This window comes from Trachypithecus francoisi, unplaced genomic scaffold (genome assembly GCF_009764315.1).
Source record: "Trachypithecus francoisi isolate TF-2019V2 unplaced genomic scaffold, Tfra_2.0 Lachesis_group0, whole genome shotgun sequence".
Classification (NCBI taxonomy): Eukaryota; Metazoa; Chordata; class Mammalia; order Primates; family Cercopithecidae; genus Trachypithecus; species Trachypithecus francoisi.
In genome coordinates, this window is record NW_022681453.1 from 26,670,210 (window position 1) to 26,681,276 (window position 11,067).

Genomic DNA, 11,067 nt, shown 5'->3' on the forward strand with positions numbered 1-11,067 from the left:
ATCCTGCCTCAGCCTCCTAAGTAGCGGGGACTACTGGGGCATGCCACTATACCTGGCTAATGTTTGTATTTTTTGTACAGATGAGATCTCCCTATGTTGCCCAGGCTGGTCTCAAACTCCTGTGCTCAAGTGATATGCCTGCCTTGGCCTCCCTGAGTGCTTGAATTATAGGCATGAGCTACCGTGCCTGGCCCACCCTTCCTGCCTTCCCGCCTTCCCGCCTGCCCGCCTGCCCGCCTGCCCGCCTGCCCGCCTGCCTGCCTCCCTCCCTCCGTTCTTTCTTTCTCTCTCTCTCTTTCTTTCTTTCTCTCTTTCCTTCCTTTTCTTTTCTTTCTTTCTTTTTTCTTTTGCCATTTAGAATGTAGATATGAATATCTATTTTCAGAATTTTGAGGCTCTTTGAAAAAAATGTATATATTGGCTTAAAACACAGCATAAATATAACAACATAGCATAGATTTTCTTAAAATCAGTTTTGCTACTTCGAGGAATCTGCAAACACAGTCACAAAAACAATGAGTGATAAGATGATTCATGGCAACTATTTATGATAATATTTATAACAGCAAAAAATGGAAATCACCTAAATATTCATGGGTTAGGATCTGGATTAAAAAATACCTGGCATAGTCATGAAATAGAATATTATGAAGCTGTCAAAAGAATAAGGGGACTTTCTGTATATGAAAGGCATATCCATCTTTCCATTTCACCAGAATCTCTGCAAATGTTATAAAGGGAAATCTGAGAAACCAGGTGATGCTTGAACCACAATTAAAACTTTCTTTTTTTTTTTTGAGATGGAGTCTTGCTCTGTCACCAGGCTGGAGTGCGGTGGTGTGATCTTGGCTCACTGAAACCTCCGCAACCCGTGTTCAAGTGATTCTCTTGCCTCAGCCTCCAGAGTAGCTAGGATTACAGGCGTGCACCAGCACGCCCAGCTAATTTTTATATTTTTAGTAGAGATGGTGTTTCACTATGTTGGTCAGAATGGTCTTGATCTCTTGACCTCGTGATCTGCCTGCCTCGGCCTCCCAAAGTGCTGGGATTACAGGTGTAAGCCACTGAGCCTGGCTTAAAAAATCTTTCTATTTTGATTTAATTATTGATTTAATTATAGATTCACAGGAAGTTACCAAGAGAGTACAGAGAGGTCCTGTGTGCCCTTCACCTGGTTTCTCCAATGGTTGCAGCTCAGGTAACTATCGCACAATATCAAAACAAGGAAATTGATATTGGTACAGTCTGTGGATAGTCCTATGCTATTTTGTTGCACGTATGGAATTGGGCAACCACCACAATAAACTACAGAACTAGCCAGGTGCAGTGGCTCACATACTTTGGGAGGCTGGGGTGGGTGGATCATGTGAGGCCAGGAGCTCAAGACCAGCCTGACCAACATGGTAAAACCCTGTCTCTACTGAAAACACAAACAATTAGCTGGGCATGGTGGCTCGCACCTGTAATCCAAGCTACTCGGGAGGCTGAGGTAGGAGAATCGCTTGAAGTGGGGAGGCAGAGGTTGCAGTGAGCAGAGATCATGCCATTGCACTCCAGCCTGGGCAACAGAGCAAGACTTTGTCTCAAAAAAAAAAAAAAAAATTAACAGGGTGTGGTGGCCCACACCAGTAATCCCAGCTACTTGGGTGACTGAGGCATGAGAATTGCTTGAACCTGGGAGGCAGAGGCTGGAATGAGTTGAGATTGCACCACTGCACCCCAGCTTGGGAGACAGAGTGAGACTCTGTCTCAAAATAATAATAATAATAATAATAATAATAATAATAATTTGTATGTGTCAGATGAAGCAAAAAAGAGAGGTCAAAACTAACCTTTTGTTGGAAAACTACAACATGTTGAACAGGCCACCTGTTGTACTCTTGGCCTCTGTCCCTAGCTTGTTCTCTGTCCCAAGGCTCCCTAGAAAGCCTTGGCTCATTCTGAAATGTTCTACTCCCACATTCCCAATAATAAAGGCATTTAGGGTTCATAGAGAGCCATTTCAGAACCATCCCACGGAGGGATCGCTGCACCTACACACCCACCCTCAGTCCCCCAACTCTGAGCCTTACATTAAAATGATGTTTTAATTCATCTGTCATCCTCCCCTGCCTCCGTCCAGGGCTTTACTTGTTAGAGCACAAGGGTGAGGTCACACTCACCTGCATTAGGAATGCAGGCTCCAGAGTCATGCTGCCCTTTCTCGTGTTCTTGGGCAAGTATCAACTCCTAAACCTGAATTTCCTCACTTACACATTTGAGGTGATAGATAACAACAGTACCAACCAACAAGGTCACTCAGTTATTCTGAAAATAGTTACAGAGCATCTACTATGGGCCGGCTGAGAATACGGTGGGGAAGAAAGACAAGGCCCTGCTCTCAGGAAGCACCACAAAAAGAGAAAACAGAGGTACACAGCTCAGACCAGTCTTCAGCACATGGCCAGCCTTTGAAAAATGTTAGTTGTTTTTATTTTTATTGTATATATATTTTTTATTGAGATTGAGTCTTCCTCTGTCACCCAGGCTGGGGTGCAGTGGCAGGATCTCAGCTCACTGCAACCCCCGCCTCCTGGGTTCAAGTGATCATCCTGCTTCAGCCTCCTGAGTAGGTGGGACTATAGGTGCACACCACCACGACTGGCCAATTTTTGTATTTTCAGTAGAGACGCGTTTTCACCATGTTGGCCAGGCTGGTCTCGAACTCCTGACCTCAAGTGATCCACCTGCCTTGTCCTTCCAAAATGCTGGGATTATAGGAGTGAACCACTGCATCTGGCCTGCTTTTATTATAAATATAGTCACACACAATACTGGAATATGAACCCAGTATCACACATTTGGTCTAGTATATTCTTATTCATTATCATCAGACATTAATTATGGTTAGTTGCTAAGAGCTGTGCTGGTGTCTCATGCCACCATGAAAGTCAGCTCTATTGCCCACCCGGAGCACTCATTTAATGTTTAAAATCTAGGATTATTTTCTGAATGTAGTATCTTGAACATCAGACTCATTCAGGGTCTCTTGCTGTAAACATACAACTTTGAAGAAAGAGTCTTTATGTAAACTTACAAAAAAAGTATCTTGGCTGGGCGCGGTGGCTTACGCCTGGTGGCTCACGCCTGTAATCCCAGCACTTTGGGAGGCCAAGGCGGGCAGATCACGAGGTCAGGAGATCGAAACCATCCTGGCTAACACGGTGAAACCCTGTCTCTACTAAAAATACAAAAAATTAGCCAGGCGTGGTGGCGGGCACCTGTAGTCCAAGCTGCTCGGAAGGCTGAGGCAGGAGAATGGCGTGAACCCAGGAGGCAGAACTTGCAGTGAGCAGAGGTCGCGCCACTGCACTCCAGCCTGGGTGACAGAGTGAGACTCTGTTGCAAAACAAAAACAAAAACAAAAACAAAAAAATATCTTCCAGTTTGTTTGAAGGTAAATATATTATCAAAAGACTCTTACACCATAAAGAACAATTTCATTGCTCAGAAAAGACTACATTTCATAAATAATCAGAAATATGAAATTTAGCAGGGGAAAAGCCCCTTAGAGGAAATTAATTTTTTAAATTGTTAAAAATGCCTAAAAGGTGGCTAAAAAAATAAAACATGAATAGGGCAGCTGAATAAATGCAAAAACTCTCAAAAGAGGTCTGAATTCGAGGCAAACTGTTCATTATGCAAATTAGTCAACAGGTGAACTGGTCACCTGGCAAGATTATCATTAGAATACCTGGCTCTGGGGCCTGGCGCGGTGGCTCACGCTTGTAACCCTAGCACTTTGGGAGGCCGAGGCAGATGGATCATCTGAGGTCAGGAGTTTGAGAACAGCCTGACAAACATGATGAAACCCTGTCTCTACTGAAAATACAAAATTAGCTAGGCGTGGTGGTGCATGCCTATAATCCCAGCTACTCAGGAGGCTGAGACAGGAGACTCACTTGAACCCAGGAGATGGAGTTTGCAATAAGCTGAGATTGTGTAACTGCACTCCAGCCTGGGCAACAAGAGCCAAACTCCATCTCAAAAAAAAAAAAAAAAAAAAAAAGAACACGTGGCTCTGGTCACAGTAGTCTGTTCCTGGGGCAGAACCAACATGGCGGTCGTGGGCAGTTTGGGCATGTTGGGGAAAAAAAAACCAAATTTTTCCTCAGTCTTCCTAAGTTCTCAGTTGGAACAGACCCCTGTAACAAAAGACAGATTAACAAAAGAAAAGAAAACCGAACAGGAGTTTATTAATGTATATATTTTATATATGTTAGAGGAACCCCTGCTTACCAGGCCTCTGGTTTAATAACACATGACCAGAGTGACTCCCTCTTGAAGTGAGTAACTGGGCACTCATAAGACACTTAAAAGGTTAATATTTAGGACCTGAAAATAGCCACACCCTAAGCTGACCACCAATTATAATTACAGAATATTTATGGCCCTACAGAGCAGCTCCCACTAAGCCTGCAGAATGTCCAGATGTCCTAAGCATGGAACCCATGTACTTAAAGATAATGATAATGAGCAGGCTTCGAAGGATTAATGGTCATTAACAATACTAATAGCCACTACCTTTAGCGAGCACATCTGCACATTTCAAGTTTAATATAGCTCCTTATGGTTTCTTTTTTTTTTTTTTTTTTTTTTTTTTTTTTTTGAGACGGAGTCTCGCTCTGTCACCCAGACTGGAGTGCAGTGGCCGGATCTCAGCTCACTGCAAGCTCCGCTCCCGGGTTCACGCCATTCTCCTGCCTCAGCCTCCCGAGTAGCTGGGACTACAGGCGCCCGCCACCTCCCCGGCTCGTTTTTTGTATTTTTGTAGTAGAGACGGGTTTCACCGTGTGAGCCAGGATGGTCTGGATCTCCTGACCTCGTGATTCGCCGTCTCGGCCTCCCAAAGTGTGGGATTACAGGCTTGAGCCACCGCGCCCGGCCAGCTCCTTATGGTTTCTTATAAGTAGAGATGCTAACCAAGGATGGCATGTTCCTCCTCCTGCTTTTCTGAGGATGCTCTACTGGACTCTGTAACAGGGTAGTTTTCAATAAACTTGCTTCTTTCACTGTGGTCTGTGGCTCTCCTTGAATTTTTTTTTTTCTTTTTGAGATGGAGTTTTGCTCTTGTTGCCCAGGCTGGAGTACAATGGCTGATCTTGGCTCACCACAACCTCTGCCTCCCAGGTTCAAGCGATTCTCCTGCCTCAGCCTCCCGAGTAGCTGGGATTACAGGCACGCGCAACCACGCCTGGCTAATTTTGTATTTTTAGTAGAGACGGGGTTTCTCCCTGTTGGTCAGGAGGTCTCGAACTCTCGACCTCAGGTGATCTACCTGCCTTGGCCTCCCAAAGTGCTGGGATTACAGGCATGAGCCACTGTGCCCAGCTTGCCTTGAATTCTTTCCTGCACTAGATCCAATAACCTGTTATTGGGGTCTGGATCAGGACCCTCTTTTCCAGCAACATACGTACATGGGGGATACCCAGGAAATGAGTCTTTCTCCAGGAACTCCAGCTTATATAGCATCTCCAACAAAGAACAGTGAATGTTTAGAGAAGTGACAAGACGGGAAAGGGACTTGAGTCTCCAGGGGCAGCAACTTGTGGAAAGGCAAGTAATTTGCAGATAAAGGCCAGTGAGTGAAGCGTGTTCACGTTGATTCCTTTGGCGTCATCTCCAGTAGCCCAGGAGGGTCTCGAGTTGTCTTCAGTGGTTAACCTTTGTCCTCCTTTTTTTTTTTTTTTTTTTGAGATGGAGTCTTGCTTTGTTGCCCAGGCTGGAGTGCAGTGGCATGATCTCAGCTCATTGCAACTTCTGCCTCAAGTGATCCTCCTGCCTCAGCCTCCCGAGTAGCTGGGATTACAGGTGTCCACCACCATGCCCAGCTAATTTTTTTGTATTTTTAGTAGAGACAGGGTTTCACCATGTTGGCCAGGCCCGTCTCGAAATCCTGACGTCAGGTGATCCACCCGCCTGGGTCTCCCAAAGTGCTGGGATTAGAGGCGTGAGCCACCGCGCCCAGTCCCAACCTTTGTCCTCCGTGGTAGAAAGGGGTACAGGATACCTTTTGTCTTTGTAATCTATGTCCTGTTTTTAGGCAAGTAGAGGAAGGGCAGAGAGCTTTTCTGCATCTGCGTCTTCTCAATTGCCTTCAGCTCAACAGTGCTTGTAACAAAGAGGCGTACTTAGGGGGTCATATTCCGATCTCCCACAGACGTTGCAGGTGGTGTGTCCTGATGGCAGGGTGTGGGTCACATCTCTGCTCTCAGGAGGTGGGGAGAGGGGATCTGGGGCCTCCTCGACTTTCTCAGGGGCGGTTGGGATGTGCTGTCCACCATGACCCATACAGCCACAGACGCAAGTTCCTTGGCAGTAACCAGCACATGTTCGTTACAGTGAATGAACAGACCAGAGAAGGTAGCTTGGATCTCAGCAGCAGCTCATGGACCACCCAGCGCTGGGACATTGTAGAGGTTCCCTAACCTCTCCTAAGCCTGAGTTTACTTATGCAGAAAATGCCAGAGTGGACTTGGAGGGTAACTACAGGCCCTGTGAGCACTAAGATTTCCTGAGACTTTGCTGCTGTCCATGCCCCTCCCCTGTTTTGACCTTTCCAACAGACTGGAGGCTAGAATGAAGATAAGGAGGACCATTTTCTGTTAGGCACTTGGAGACGGCCCAGACTTTGCTATAGCAAAGGTTAATGTTCTGTCATCTCAAAGATCCATTTCCCCAGGCTCTCGGAATGTAAATGTTAAGGTGATGAAAATAGCGAAGTCTAGGTTCTGGCTCATTTGAGTCAGAGCCCCTCACCCCTCACCATGCAACCCTGGAGCACAGGGCCTCCTCTGTGGCCTGAACCTTCATAAACTTGGGTTTAGGCTGTCAGCACTGATTTAAAGAGATTTGCTTTGTTCAGTTTGCTTCTGGGAAAGAACTGACATTCACCGCAGGGTTTGGGGGTTAAGAATGAAACCTGAGCTGGCTGCTTCCCCCCCGGGTGTGTGCAGAGTGAGTCAGATGTTTGCACAGAAGGCTGTGGTGTCAAATCCACAAATTCGCAGGCCTTATGCCTTTACCACTTCAAACCGGAAAGGTGTTGCAACGTAACAGTTTTAATTGCTAAACCCTAGCTGCAAACCCAAATCTCTGGATTTAATAAGAATTGGGTGTGAGAGACTGTGAACAGTGGCAGTTTTCTGCCAGGTGGGTTTATTTTTTCCTTAATTCCCTCATTTGCTTCCTCCTTGGTGCCCAAGCCCACACCAAAGGCCTCTGGCCGATCACTGCCTGCACACCCTCCTCTTGGTGATGGGCCTGTGGTCTCTCCTCTAGGTTTACCTTCTTTCCTGCTTCTGGTTGAGATTTGCAGAACTTTGTGTCCACCGTGGTCTCCTTGGAACAAGCAACTGGAAATTCTTCACACCAGCTATGGCTGGTAGGAATTTCAGGCCACAACTCAGGTATATGAAAAATAAAGCTTTCTTTTCTAGAACTCGACTCTGAGTCCAGGTCTTTGCTGTGCCAGACTGGTATAAAACCTCTAACCATGGTCTTTCATGGGCACATACCCACTTCCCCAGCAACACGTACTCATTGAGTTGCCCACAGTCCTGGAGGTTGAAGTAAGGCCGTGATTAGGGAGGGAAATGGATCTGGCTCTGGGTCATTGGCCCACATAGTTGGTCAGGGGATCTGTTGGTCCTGCTAAGTGACCCCTTTGGCTTCAGGGTCCTCTGCTGCTTTCCTGCCATCCTGGAAATGTTACAGTAACGGCTTTCTGAAGTTACAGTAACGGCTGGTTGTATCACCTTCCACAGGCTTCCAGACTCCGGACAGTATTCCCAGAGTCAGCTCCCTTCTGAATTGGGAGAAAGAGAGAAAGGAAAATACAAGAAGACCCAACCATGTGGATTAACACCCTACAGCATGATCCAGGCCCACAGCCAGCTCTGTGTTTCCAGGTGGGAGATTATAGACGTCTACTTTTTCTTTTTTTTTTTTTTTGAGACGGAGTCTTGCTCCGTCGCCCAGGCTGGAGTGCAGGGGTGTGATCTCAGCTCACTGCAAGCTCCGCCTCCCAGGTTCATGCCATTCTCCTGCCTCAGCCTCCTGAGTAGCTGGGACTACAGGCGCCCGACACCACGTCCGGCTATTTTTTTTTTTTTTTTTTGTATTTTTAGTAGAGACGGGGTCTCACCGTGTTAACCAGGATGGTCTCAATCTCCTGACCTTGTGATCCGCCCACCTCGGCCTCCCAAAGTGCTGGGATTACAGGCATGAGCTGCCACGCCTAGCCAGACATCTACTTTTTCAAAAGGAATAATAAAAGGATAAAAAATAATATTTTCTAACATCTGTTAGATACAAACTGGACCTGGAAGAGTAGCCTTTTGTACTGAGTACTACTATTTTTCCATTTCACGGATCAGAAAACTAAGGCTCAGTGATACAAGAAGCTTGCTCAAGGTGACACTGCAGTGATAGAAGAGATTTTAATGCGGACCTATAATCCTGAGAGGGAATTTCTTTTTTTTTTTTTTTTTTTTTTTTTTTTGACACGGAGTCTCGCTCTGTCGCCCAGGCTGGAGTGCAGTGGCCGGATCTCAGCTCACTGCAAGCTCCGCCTCCCGGGTTTACGCCATTCTCCTGCCTCAGCCTCCCAAGTAGCTGGGACTACAGGCGCCTGTCACCTCGCCCGGCTAGTTTTTTGTATTTTTTAGTAGAGACGGGGTTTCGCTGTGTTAGCCAGGATGGTCTCGATCTCCTGACCTCGCGATCCGCCCGTCTCGGCCTCCCAAAGTGCTGGGATTACAGGCTTGAGCCACCGCGCCCGGCCGGGGATTTCTTTTTTCTTTTTTCTTTTTTTTTTTTTTAGGCAGAGTCTTGCTCTGTCACCCAGGCTGGCTAGAGTGCAGTGGCAGGATCTCAGCTCACTGCAACCTCTGCCTACCAGGTTCAAGCAATTCTCCTGCCTCAGCTTCCCAACTAGCTGAGACTACAGGCATGCACCACCATGCCCGGCTATTTTTTGTATTTTTAGTAGGGATGGGGTTTCACCATGTTGGCCAGGCTGGTCTTGAACTCCTGACCTCAAGTGATCTCCCAAAGTGCTGGGATTACAGGTGGGAGGCCACTGTGCCCGGCCTGTGAGGGGATCTTTAAACTACATTTTAATGATTATTCTCGTGTTGAACTGGAGTTTGTACTCTAGTCTGGCCCCTCTCTCAGTGGGACTAGAAAACACAGCACCCAGCGGCTACCCTGGCTGCCAGGCTCATGCTGTGAGCTCCAGCAATACTTGCTGACTAATTGATTGTACATCTCCCATGTGATTTTGCATTTTCACATACATTTGTGTCTGGTTCAGATGTGCCAGAAAAAGTGAGAGATTGCTGATAGCGTTGTTTTCTCTAAAAAATAGAAGAAGTCCTTCTAGTTTTGCTTAAAAAAAATTGCTTGCTGATATTCCTTCGACTCTTCCTTCATTTTGCCTTTCCAGTTAGTTCCCAGTCTGATGCACTCAGGGTGAAACCCCCTGCAGGGGTTTGACAAGACAGACAGACCTGGGTTTTAAACTCCAGCTCTGATGCTTGCTGCTCATGTGACCTGAACTGGTCACATACCTCCCTGAGCGTCTGTTTCCTCCTCCATACAACAGGAGCAATAATGTAACCAACTTTAGGGATATTGTGAATGTATGCAGTAGGTGCTCAGTGGCTAGTTCCTTTCTCTAATAATTAAATCAACCTCATCTGAATATTTCGTCAATTTGAACTTTAAACTTAAGGTCCTTCTGAAAACTCTTTAAGAATGCCATCCCTTTGGATGGATTTAGGAATTCATGTTTACTGATACAGCTTAGAGCTGATGTATCAGTAAGATGTTTGCAGTTGCAAGGAAGAGAAAATACTGACCGAAACTGGCATAAACAATAAGAAAAGACATTATTCAAAGGTATGAAGGTTGATTCACTGGCTCAATGGTGGCAGTTAAGACTCAGTCTTGAACTCCTGGGCCTGAGACCCTGCCACCTCAACCTCCCAAAGCGCTGGGATTACAGGTGTGAGCCACTGCTCCCAGCCTGACCCAGGCTTTTCCATCTGTTTTCTAGTTTCCTCTAGAGTAGGGTGCATATGCTCATAGCCACAGGGTAGCTGGAGCTGCAGGTGAACACATAGTGTTTAGACACAACAACAGAGAGAGAGAGAACAGGGGCCTTTATTTCAGTGTTCCTTTCTTAGGAGTCAGGAATTCCTTCCCAGAAACCTCCCATCAGATATATCCTCAGGTTTTAATGGGCAGAACTGGGTCACATACTACAGTCTAATGGAATAAAACCAGTTAGGATTTATCTCTGAGCTAGGGATAAAGCGACCGTTTTCTAAGTCATGTTGTGGGGGATGGCCCCTTAAACAAAATCCAGGTTCTATCAGCAAAGAAAAATGGAGAGGATTATTTTGATTGCCTCTTCTTCATCCCATTAGTGAGGGAGGGATTCCTAGCTAGGGTTATGGGGGTGACTGAACACTACACTGGCCAGGTGAGATTGAGACAGCTTACTCATCACATATACTCACAGCCCAGGGGAGGCGGACACAGGATCACATGGGGGTTGCACCCAGGAACAGAGAAAACAATCAGGGGCTCTGGGAGGCAGGCTTTGTAGTTTTAAGAGGGTGAAGTGCTCTTTAGTCCCTACAGGAAGAAGTGATTGGCTTTTGGAAGAATTCTGTGGGCTGGCAGGAAGTGAAACCTGTTACTCAGTGATAAGCAGGAACTGTGCCTTGTCCCTTAAATAAGGAAGGTTATTTGGCCAGGGGACCATATCTACAGGAACATAGCGGGGAAGAGAACTTGTTCTTAGGCCATCTGAGGCCCTTTCATTTTACCAGATGTCAAGACAGCACATAATATTGAACTTTAATTTTAGGTCTTACATACACAGGTAGGGATGGATGTGGGATACATATGCACAACCTCCTTTCCTGCTTTCCTTTATCCATCCATCCATCCATCCATCCATCCATTCATCCATTCATCCATCCATCTATCCAACTATCCATCCATCTATCCATCCAT